Consider the following 12,653-nt stretch of genomic DNA (forward strand, 5'->3'; position numbering starts at 1 on the left):
ATTAACTGATAATTTAATGATACAGGTATTGCTATGGTGCAGAGCAATCCTACCTTGACACAATGTGGTTTATTAACAAGCTACTTCAAACAAACAAACAAACAAACAAAAAACCCTAACCCTTATAGCTTTATTCTATTAGGGCAGAATATACTATTTTCTGAAAACCTAAACTTGGACTTCTTACAGGTTATAGTCAACATCTGGGGAGTTAAGTGTCAGAAAGTAGTCAAATGTTCCCACCAGAATATCAAAACCGCTGAACGTGATGTTAAACTATTTTGCAACATCTACCACATCTTATGAAAGAAAGAGATCCACTTCATTGCATATGGACAAACGAAACAACTCCTTCTTCAATAAAGTGGAGCACACACAGTTACTGCAGGAACTCTTTATATGGAAAGTAGTATTATGAAAGGAATTAATGAAAGAATCTATGAATAATCTTGCAGAGTGGAAAGAGGAAGAGAATTAGCCGACCATAGTAAAGATAAGACCACACAATGGTAATTTTTCAAGTACTGATGAGGTGTTTTACTAAGAACACAATGTGAGTGTTTTGTTAAGAGAAAAACTACAAGCATCCTGACAATTTCAGAAATAGCCAATGTTCTGTTGCTCCTGTAGTTAATGCAGCTACTATTTCTTACGGTTATGCATCACAACCGTCACAAGTGACAATACAGTGAGGAGCTCATTTTGTTCCTGCAAACAGACTACACTGACTTAGTGCAGTAGTAGTTTGACTTCAGTGGAAAATTGAGCCTTATTTAATGCCTTGAAAGAAATGGTTCAAAAACTTGTGGACAGTGCTTTTGCACTGAAGTAACTATTTTCAGTCTCTTCTAATGTTATCTTCTGCCAGGAGTAGAATATAATGTCTGAGAATCTGAAGTTATTTACAGACCACAATGCTTTTCTAGGCAATCACATTAAGATATTGGGGCTTTCTCCCTTTCCTTTTCAACTTTTTAAAATTGCTCAGATACATTGCATAAAATGTAAACAGCAATACTACTTGGAAGTAACTTTTCTTTCCTGGAAATCTTTGTTAGTTAATCAAGTGTTTGATCTACTTGGTGGCTTCCGCGCTTCTGTATGTCCAAGAATGAAGCCAGTGTATGGGGATTAAACAGCCTTCATAATTCTGGGATTCCTGAAACTATTTATCTGCAATTTGTTTCATCAGTCTTCTCTTGCAAGATCTGAGAGAGCACAATCACTGAAGCTGTTTCTTCTAAAAGTGTCTTCTTAAAATATGTTAGACTATGAAACATTTAAAGAACAAAGGAAACTGCTGGAACATTCCAACCTGACTCCTAAAACATCATAGCTCTAATGCTAATGGATGCAAGTAACTCAAAGGAGAGATATTATATTGATTAAATCTCAGTTACTGCATTATTTGCATATTTTTCTGTCCCCATGCCAAAAATAACTTCTTCATGTTTCCCTATATAAGATAGCACTCATACACACAGTGTTTGATTTTAAAAATGTTTTCTGGTTGTAGAAGGAAGCAAAATTTGATTTATATTGGAAAAGTGATCATCAAGCTTTCTGTCAAGTTAGAGACCCTAAGATTCCACGGCAATTACCCAACTCTCATCAATGTGAAATGATAAAGATAGGCCACAGAATAAGGATTTATATCTGAGAAGAAACAGTAGGACTGCAAGTCCTAGGTGTAGACTATTCAAAGCAACCACTGGTCTTTCTTAACAAAGCTGCAGTTATAATTCCTTGGCACCTGCTTTTTTTTCCAGGTACAACTAGCAGAAGTTTGATGGTACTTAATGCTCCTTTTATATTAATGTAAGAGTTAATTTTTTTTTCCCTGTAGTTAAGAAGGGAAAAAATAATGACAGAAACAATGAAAATTCACCTGAGTAGAGACTTATCCAGGGAAATAATCACTTGGTCCAAAAAAGCATACAGACTTCTGGGTAAAAAACATAACAAAGGCATCCAGATGTTAACAAAGTGCCAGGAGGAGCCTCATGTGTGTAACATAATTAATTTGAAGGGAGCAGCAAAAATTAATTCAAGGTTATGCAAATTGTGTCATGCAAGTACTTCCAGTTGATGTCAGACAGTTACAGAGATCTTTGAGTTTAGTCACCATGTTGAGGATTTTTTTTTAATAAAAATTTTGTAAAAATACCCAACATTATCCTTTAAAGATCATAATTAGAAAGTTCTATTTAATTATGTGCATTTTAAAATAGAAGAGCAAGCTTTTTGTGTGGTGAAAAAGCAGGAAGGGGAAAAGAGAAAAAAAGAATGCAACTTGTAGCTGAGAGCCAACACAGAGAGTGGGGTGAGGAATGACCAGCATTCATCCAAATTATGGAAAAGAACTCAACGTTTTGCAGATTTTTGAGTCTGAAGTCAACAAGATGAGTCAAGACATGATGTCCTGCACAGTCCAAAAGTTCAGCAATCTCCTTCAAAGTTTAACTCTCATGAAATCAAAAGTAAATAAATGGGGAGATTCAAAATTCTGCATTCTTATGCCACCTGAATGCCAATGTCGTATAGATAACACAACTTATACTATGTTGATCCATATGTATATACAAAAGAACGTCTGTTAGGCTTCTTCAAAAAAGTGCTTTTAATTACTTACATACCAATATCAGCTTTATCTTAACATCCAGTTAACAGCAATGTTTAGATGTAAAAGCAAAAAATGTCCTTTCTTATCTCAAACATTTTGGGTTTTAGTACTTGTGATGCTTACTATTCTTAGAGCTCTTTTATATGAAGAATTACATGAGGAAAGAAAGGAATGTGTGTAAGAAATGCAGTAAGATTTGTTTTCTTTCATGCTGAAATATCTTGGAAATAAAATGAGAGCCAATGCATTTTTCCCAAGAGCATACCATTTGGATGTTTTAAGCCTTCATCATAATAAAAGTTTGACTCATTTAACCTCTCATTTAGTGTATTTGCAGCAGTCAACAGACTGTATTTGTTCACCTATAACTGGATTTATCTGCTCAGTAAAGCCAGAGCTCAGAACTGTGCTGTCAGATAATGGCATCTACCTTTATTCTTGTTTAAGGCTCAGTAGTTCTACCTGCACAAAAAAAAAAACAATAATAAAATTTAGAGTTTCTTTGAGCACGTCATGGCTGTTTTGTTAAATAAGTGTTAGGCAAAAATTGGAACTCATGAAAAATACATCTCCATTAGCTCAGAGTTTTCTCATTATTCTTTGGAGCACCAACTTCAAGAAAAGAAAAACTTTCATAAAAGAAGTAAATATTTAAGGCAGTCAATAAAAATAGTTGTCCTCTCAGGAACTGGCAGTCATTATTAGCACTATGCCAGATGTTTTCTGTCTGCTGGGCATATGAGTAATGAATGGTAAAGGAATTAGAGAAACTTGCTGATGCTGTGAGTAAGATAAGGGCAGTGAGGCTTTCACTTGCTTTAGGGAGAAGACTTTGAACCTATCTGCTTGTTCCCTGCTGCCTTCCTGCATGTGTTATTAAAACAAACAAACAAACAAACAAAAAAAAAACACCCAAAGTCTTTCTGTCCTGAGACATTCAGTCATCTATTTCTTCACAGAGATCAGTAGTTTGTACAGAGCTTAGAAGTAGTTTATGGGTCCCTCCTGTCTCATGATGGGCAAGGGAAAATCATAGTACTAAAGGGTAGCCTGAATTTAAAAGAGAAGAACATTACATTGAGGAGAAAAACAAGAGAAGCACAATCAACACTAACGTGCCTATTGTTACTCCTGTGGAACAACACAGTGTATGTGGCAGGCAGAAGCTGCTTGGTGAGAAGGTAGGTTTTCCCTTAGCAAGGGAATACAATATCTTCTGTCCTTCACTGTTTGCTCCCTGGTTCTCATTGCTCTATACTGACTACAGGATATATATTTAACATGGCTTTGGGCACAGCACAGAGAAGAGCTGCAGTTGTGCCAGACCTTATATTTACTGTATATTTTCTTGTTTTCATGAGTGGTTTCTCCCAGCCCTTGCTAGCTTAGGGAACAGTACACAGGGCTTTGGGACAACACACAGACAATAATAACAAGAGTCTGGCTTTTAGCAGATTTTATTTATTTTTCCTTTTTCTTTCTTTTACCAGAAGGAGGGACACTTTGTGTTGAAGTTCCCGCTCCCAGTGGCAGCGCAGCTGTGGTGCTGAAGTGTTACCCTGGGTGGCCAAAGGCCAAGGCTGCGCCGGCCTGCCCTGCACGTCTGCTCTGCATTAAGGGAAACATCACCCTTGAACAGAGCTGGAGGGCAAAGTTGCTGACAAAACTGGGAGGGAAGCTGCAGTTGGGATATCTGTCCCCTTCCCTTGCTGGCTAAAGTGGTTACAGGAATTATACCAGCATGAGAAACAGCTGGTGTTTCTGAGTCCTTTTCTGCATACTTCATTAAGATTTGTACTAGTGCCAATCTCTGTCCCAGCCTCAGTAATAACTGTGACCAGTTTTAAGCTGTCCCACTCCCAGTGCTGTTATATTTACTTATAGGAGGGAGCAGCCCACAGCTAGTTCCTTCTCCCTCCTTAGCTGTATACAGAGCTAAGCCCTCATTTTCTCCAGTGCTCCCAGTCCAGCCCAGTGTTCTTGAGCCATATCTAGGCTGTCTGCATGTGGAGGGGAATTATGTGTTTGTATTCCCATTGGGATGGATGACTTCAGCTGGCCCTGCAGGATATGATCATTCCTAACATTGTGGGGTCCCCACAGATTACAATATGATGGGCAGGAGTAAGGGCAGATTATGGCCCACTGACCTGCTGGCTCTCATGTGCTGTGGCTCAGGAGGTCGAATCATCCATCAGTTGGTCTTGGGTAGATATATCTTTCAGAGAAGGAATGGTGTTGGCCCAAACCAGTTATTGGTAAAGACTTCCCCATGGTTTCACAAAAGAATTTGACTTTTCAGAAAGGCACGTGGGAGAAGTTTGCTAACAGGTTGTTCTCTGGCTTCTGTCAATAGTTGGCTTTGCTCTTAGAGGACACAGACACATTTTACGTTCAAGAATCACTGATTTTTTTTCCTTTTTTTTTTGCCATCATACTATTGCAACAGCTGAAGCTCACCAAACCCCTTCAGCCCAACACACTGTACATGCAGGATTCCTCAGCAGGATTGTTTGCTACAAATCACTTTTGAGAGCATAGTTTTTCCTCCTTAATATTTTTCATTAATCCATCCCTGAAAAAATTACAAAATAACTAAAGACCAGCAAAGCTGTCAAATTTGGGCAGAGTTGGAGTTTCTGCACATTTTGTGCCCCAGTGTGTGAGTAACATTTTCATTTATTTTGTGATGTTAGTTTTATTCAGAAAGCTGGATTTCTGTAGCTAGTGACTTATTGAAAGGAGACCTGATTAATTTGGTTATTCTAAAACACCTAAATTCTTAATGCATCATAGAATAATTAAGGCTGGAAGGGAACTCTAGACAAGACCTAGTACAAACTCTCTGCTCAAGCTGGGTCAGCTAAAAGAGGTTGCCCAGGGTCAAGTCCAGTTGAGTAGTTTTGAGTATCTCCAAAGATGGAGATTACACCTTCTCTGGGCAGCCTGTTCCAGTTTTTTACTACTCCCACAATGAAATGATTTTTTTTTTAAATTTAAATATTTTTACCCAAATTTCAGTTAATTTTTGTGTATTTTCCAGTCTTTTCCTATGTCCTGGTTTTGGCTGGGATAGTTAATTTTCTTCATAGTGGTTGGTATGATACTATGTTTTGGATTTAGGTGAAAAACAATGTTGAAAATGCTGTTGTTTTTTTCTCAATTCTATCCACCATCCAACTGGGTAAGGGAAGTGATGAGTGAACAGCTGTGTGATACTTAACCACTTTCCAGGTTAAAACATAACAGCCTGTAACTGAATATTGTTGAGAAGAGTCTGGCTCCATCTTCTTTACTTCCTTCCTTCAGGTATTCATACATATTGATGAGATCCCTCCCAAGCCTTGTCTTCTTTAAACAGTCCCAGCTTTCTCAGTTTTCATCACATACTGTGCTTCAACACCTTAAAAATCTTCATGGCTCTTCAGTGGACTTGCTCCACTAAGTCTGTGTCCTGTTTGTACTGGGGAGCTCAGAGCGGGACCCAGCACTCCACTTGGATCTCTCCAGCCTGAGCAAACAGGAGGATTAGGCTCTTTTGACTTGCTGGCCTTCTTTGTCAGGATACACTGCTGGCTAATGTTCAGGTTGTCCACCAGGACACCTCTCTTCAGCTTTCTATCCACCTCTCTATGGATGTTTGGGGATACGAAACTGAAAGGCTTGCTCAAGTGAAGCTCTCCCCTTGTTCAGCAAGACAGCCTTCTCATCGTAGAAAATTATTAGGGTCATTACTTTCTTCTTATTCTTTCAAGAATAATTGAAAGTGGCCTTCACAGTAACAGGGAGCTCCTTCGGTGCTCTGAGTAAATCCCATCAGGACTTGTGGGCATCTGCATGTTCATTCTGTTTAGATGTTTCCTAAACTGGTACTCCTCTATACAGAGCAGGTCTTCCTTGCCTCCAGGAATCCTAGATCCCTGAAATTAATGTGAAAATCCAGAGCAAGGAACTGGTCTTACCAATGAAGACTGAGACAAAGATGGCATCAAATATACTGGCCTTTTCTAGGTACTTTGTCACCAAATCCAAATTTTTGCTAATCTTCTTTTTTTTCCTGATACACCTGTAGAAGCCTTTCTTGTTGCCTTTCACATCTCTTATCAGATATAATCTCAGGGGCATTTTAGCTTTATTAACCCTTTCTCTGTAGTTTTTGCATGTTCTATATTCCCTATGGCTCACCTTAAACCCTTTCTCCGTATATTGTAAGCTTCTTATTTTTTATTTTAGACATGAGCAACTTGATCAACCAGATAGGTCTCTTGCTGCCTTTGCTAGATTTCCTGCTTTCCACAATGGACTTTTCTTGAGCATGGAGGAGGTGACTTCTGATTATCAACCAGCTCTTCCAAATCAATCCTCTCCAGAGCCATATTCCCAAGAGATTCTTTCAAGCAAGTCCTACATAAGACAAAGGATTCTCCCCTGCTGCAGGGCTGTGTTCCTGTTTTTTGCCTTGCTTCTACCTCTTTGGGTCTTAAGCTTCACTATCTCATTTTCTTTACAGCTCAGCTGCCCGTGGCCCTCACTCGCACTCCTCAACTTTCCCGTTTTAAAGAATCAAGTCCAGCAAAGCATGTACTCTCAGGTTCCTTAATCACCTGTTATCAGTTATAATCATTTACCATCTATGCACTTCAGAATCATCTGGATTTCTTGTACCTGGTTGTGTTGTCCCTCCAGTGACAACAGGACCCATCAGTGTCATTAAATCCCTCATGAACACCAGGGGCTGAACAAAAGAAACTTCTAGCTGACCAGAGAAGGTCTCATATACTTCTTTCTCATCAATCCGGAGGAGACAGCCACCACAACATTGCCCTAATTGTTTCTAATCCTTAGTTTACAAGCTCCACACTGGCTCACCTTTCATCCCAAGGCAGAGTTCCCACATTCCTGCTGCTGTCACATAGAGGGCACTTCCACCTCCTTACTGTCCTGTTCTGCCTTTCCTAAAAAGCCTGTATCCATAAAAGGCAACGTTCCAGTAGTGTGAACCATCACACCATGTCTCTATGATCCCAGTGAGACCAGAGCCCTGCAGTTGCATGCATATGTGTAATTTCTGTTGTTTTTCACCTGTAGCTGTGTAAGGGAGCAGCTAATTTTGCTGCATTAGGGAGCAGTTAATTTTTTGCAGCAGGAACTGAGTGAATATCCATCTTCTAAAGGAAAAAAAATTGAAGGCATCCTAAGTTCTTAATTCACTTCATTCAATTCCAAAACAAGGAAGATGATTGCTATAATATTGTTGCATTGGATATTATGTGGAGGGATCAAGGGTGTGTACAGGAAACACATTTTTTCACACCTCAGTTATTGCTTTGAAGTAATCCAAGGTCAGGTGTAAAGGCAGCCAAGGTCACATTTCACTTTAACACCTGCTGGCTGGCATTCCCGTTACAGAAATCATTCTGTCTGCCCACTTTTGCTGGCAACCTTGAAACAGACGATGGTTATACATCAAGATTTACCACTTAAAGAAATAAGGAACAGCATCATTTACAGAACAAAGACTTATAACATTCAAGAAGCTTAAAGTGTCTGGTTACACACAGTTAAATTCCTGGAATAAACTGACAATATTCCAAATAAGACTTTATCAGCTCCTTTGCAATACTGCACATTTTACTGGCATGCTGTTCAAAGGTTTCTGTTGCAACTCATATTTAGGAGAGTTACGTAAAACGATGTAGGAGTGAGTGACAAAGGTTTTATTTATTTCATATTATTATCTGTTGACTTTTAAAGACCTGAGTGAAAAGACAGGTTAAGCAACAAGTTAATGATTAAACTGATAAAATAAGTATCCACTATGATAGTTTTAAAAGAGCTTTAGAAAGTATCAGGTATGTAAAATACACTTCCCTGGGTTGTAAGCTGAACAGATTTTCAGCATCAGTGATTTTTTTGTGCATGCTACCACTTAATAAAGTCCTCGATATTTATTAATTATATTTCTTGGTAAATTTATTTTTGTATCATCTTTAATGTTGGAGGAAAGGCATTCATCTGGTAAATCTCATATTTGTATCAACTTTTCATCAGGCTTGTTCTTTCCTATATTTTGCCAAAATATTTAAGAACTGATGCTTTTCCAATCAAACTTCTTGAATGTAGAGGGTATTGTGCTATTGCAGTGACATCGAGGTCTTGTGTAATTCAAGGTGCTCATCACTGACTTGAATACCAGTTCTCTCACCTGGAAAACAGCAGTTCCCTCCTATTTTCTAATTTTGAGTTATCTTCTTAGACTAAATTGAAAATGGTGAGAGCTAGATATACCCTTCCTTGGCCCTCTCTGGAATGAGTTGGATATGCAAAGAGGATGCAGTTCCAGGGTTTATGTGTATTTCCAAGTTGATTTCACATATTCAAGAGAAAACTGATTTCCATTCTTAAAAAATGATCTTGCTACATGGATTTTTTTCCCCTCTATCAATCTTTTATTTTGCAGGATGTATACTTATTGGCTGCCCATTAGTAAAACATCCAATCTGAACTGCAGTCATCTGCACAAATGTATCTGCACAAAATGATTTTCCATGTCTGCAGGAAGAAAACTCACATAAATTCTTCTTGTGTTTATGTGACCAAGCATGACATGTGAGAAGCTATCAGTTTAAAAATTTTAGAACAGCATCTTTAAAACAGCTTTATTTTGTCTAAGCAGCATTCTGTTGCTCTAGCATTTGATACCTTTGATGCTCTCATGAGCTTCTGCTTCTGTTTTTACCATCAGTAACTACTGCAGGGTAAAGTACTGGGAAAAGAATAGGGCAAAATATTTGCCCCTCAGATGTCAGCGACATTAATTTATTTGTCAATCATAGCCGCAGATTCTGTTTCCTTTGAGCAGACATAGCAGCACCTGCACATCCTTCAGCCAAAACTTGCACTTTCATGTGCAAAGTTTGCTGCGGCTAAGACTCAGCTGTAGTCCCCACGATGACCAAAACAACAATTCCTCAGTTACTGATTGCTTGTTCTGTCATGTTTTAACTTTTCACTGAAATTTAATTCATTACTTTACTTCCAGCCTATATTCCAAAGAGTAGCCATTATTTCCGTAACAGTAACACTTTCCTTTTCATATCTGCAATTGTGGTAACCAGTATATATGCCCAAGAAATGCAAATATATCTAAAATAGGCTAATTGGAACACTGAGACCAATCCCACTTGCACTAAGGACTTAATCCAGCACTGGTTGGCCACTGCTTGTATGAACAGAGTTCATCCTGTGAGCAGGCAACTCTATCTTGGGGAAAGGTTTGTCAGTAGAGAGAGTAAGACCACATCCCCTGCCTGGCTTGAGGCAGTTTTGTGGAAACCTTGAAGAAAAGGATAGAAACCTCTAATTTGGCTCCATATTTTTGAGAAGCCAGTACAGACAATGGAACAGTACCCATGCTGTGAACTGATTTTTCCACTTTTCATGTATAGTGTCTCGGCTCTACACATCTATTTGCAGAAACAGGAAAAATCTTAAAAGCCACGAATTTGTAAGATTCTCTTCCTTGTGAAGGTTTTCAACCCATAGGCAGAAAAGGAATTAGACACATTTTTCAGGCAAATAATAATAATGTACTCTAAACCATTCTCTAGATAAACTGTTTTTGTTATACTGTTTCTGTTGCAGTGTGAGATGGGAAAATGAAATGTATTTGCCAAGTGAGATTTGAAATAAATGAAGGAACTGCCAATGCAAATATTCATATTTTGGGATATAACCCAATTCTGAACAAAAAGAATGGTCAGATCAGGTTTTGATGTACAAAGATCTGCACAGTGGGCCCAAGTGAATAATGCTATGAGATAAGTAACATTTGCATTTTCCTATCTGCATTGTTTAAATGTAATAGAATTATTATTGCATTTAATTTCTTTCTTCCATAAAGGGAAGTAATTTGTTTTCAGAATGGCAAGGTATAAACTGAAGATAAAGAAAGAGGAAAATAAATGTAATCCCTCAATTCTCCCAAGATCTACTGCTTGACATCCCCTTCTTCAACTTCCACACCTTTATTTCTCCTCCAGATATTTCTCTCCTCAGTACCTGCTGTTTTCAGGTGGTTGCCAATGGAATGGACAGTGACCTGTGCATGGTGTTAGGATCCTCCACACAGCTGTTTATATTTGTTCTTAGTCTCCTCCATTTCACACCATGTTTCTTATCTTCCAACACACACTCACTTGCCTACTCACTTGCTCTTTACCCAACCACACATAACAGTACATAGACAAGGTTCCCTCAGGTTAATGAGCACTTCACGTGTGTCAGAGTAGGGCACTATGACAGTATCTCATGCTCTGTTTGCACTTCTGCTCACCTCTGTGGAAAGGGAGACTGTTGTTCTGGGAAAGTCATGGCTGTTTTAGACCTTTTTGCTGGGATGCACCTATTAGCTGTGCTCCAGTTTCATCAGTTATCCCAACAAAATCTCCTTCTGGGATGGGAAGGACTCTATAAACACATTAAGGGATACCTCTGCTAGAAATCAGATGGAGATAATATAATGTGATTTATTTCCTCACTTCGCTGAGTTTGATAATGTTGCAACTATGTACAAGATCCAAAATAATATGGTTTTCAGCCCTTTTTTTTGTTTTGTTTTGTTTGTTTAAGCAGCTGGAATCATGAGTACTCTTCAACAAAACGTATGACAATGGACTTTTCATCTTAATCTTTATGGAAGATTTGAACACTGGGTCTAGTCCTGGTGCTGTTCCTCTTGCTTGCTGCAAGTATCTAAAATTGATCACCACTTGTCCTACTTCTGGTAAGGAACAAGGAACAAGAAGTTCTCAAAACAACGGTGGCTTTGCAGACAACTATGTGTCAGGAGCCTGAGGTCACTAAGAAGTCTTGGTGGCCCTGACTTTCCTCAGTTGGACCCCCTCAGTGGTCAGGCTCAAGCTTGGGCCTTCAGTTCTAGCCTGAGCTAAGTTTAAGTTGCATTTGGTGTCTTCTATCCAGGCTTGCTGTAGGTGTGAGATGTAGCCTCATCATATCTTATCCTGCTTCTGCTCTGCCTCCTGTGTGAACCTCAGGATGATTCTGCAGGCAGTGTATCTCTAGGCTATTATCTACCCTTGCCTTCTCCTGTTGCTCTTGACTGATCTCTGGATGGGCAGTGGGGTTGATTTGCCACCCCATTTGTCTATTTCTACAGCTGCTCAGACGATGTGGGACTGTGCATTGTCAGCAAGGCTAACTTTGTCTCCTGACTTTTGTTCCTATTGAAGCAGCCCTGCTCCTTCCTGACACACAGAAATCTTCCCTGCAGAATGAAGAATACAGCTTCTCCCAAACTGAACTCGACCCCTCATAGACAAATCTGATGCTCCCTCTACTCCTGAATGTGTAGACACATGTAGACAATGAGCTTGCTATCAGCTACTGAGTATGTGATGGTCCTCTGTACCCTGAGTGGTCGTGGATCTCTTGAAACACAATGGGGCTGTTTCCCTGGGCTCGGTACCGTCCGGTACCAGAACAGCACCTGTTCTGCAGCCCTCCCTGTCAACAAGCAATGAGAGCAATCTCTTGCATGCTTCAGAATGTGGTAGTATCTCTTTTAGGAGAAAAGGTACAGAATAGAGCAATGAACTACTTCAAAGGCCAATAGTGACTCTGATTTGCCAAATAACATTGGTAGAGGCTCCTCCTACACCTCCAAAGATCTATGGCTTCTACAGTCCATTCATGTTATGTGCAGTGTCCTCTCCTACCCTGAAAGAATCAGTTTCTTGTCAGTCATGGACTCAGTCCTCAACATCTTTCCTTTCCCCTGATGCAAAGTACATTATTAAAAGCAAGCAGGAGTTTCAATGTTTGCAGAAGGAAATTCCTTAGTGCTTTTCAGGCAGCAATTAAAAAAAAATCACTAAAATATTCTAATATTTACTTATTAATGATACTTCAGTCATCACCTTTGACATTCAGTTTAGAAGAACTACTTATTAATGAAAGGGTAGTGCATTCATTTACTGGAACAGATCAACATTTCATAATATTTTTCTCT

The sequence above is a fragment of the Cyrtonyx montezumae genome, unplaced genomic scaffold, assembly GCF_038088225.1.
Source record: "Cyrtonyx montezumae isolate F1298 unplaced genomic scaffold, pur_monq_1.0 scaffold_3, whole genome shotgun sequence".
NCBI lineage: Eukaryota > Metazoa > Chordata > Aves > Galliformes > Odontophoridae > Cyrtonyx > Cyrtonyx montezumae.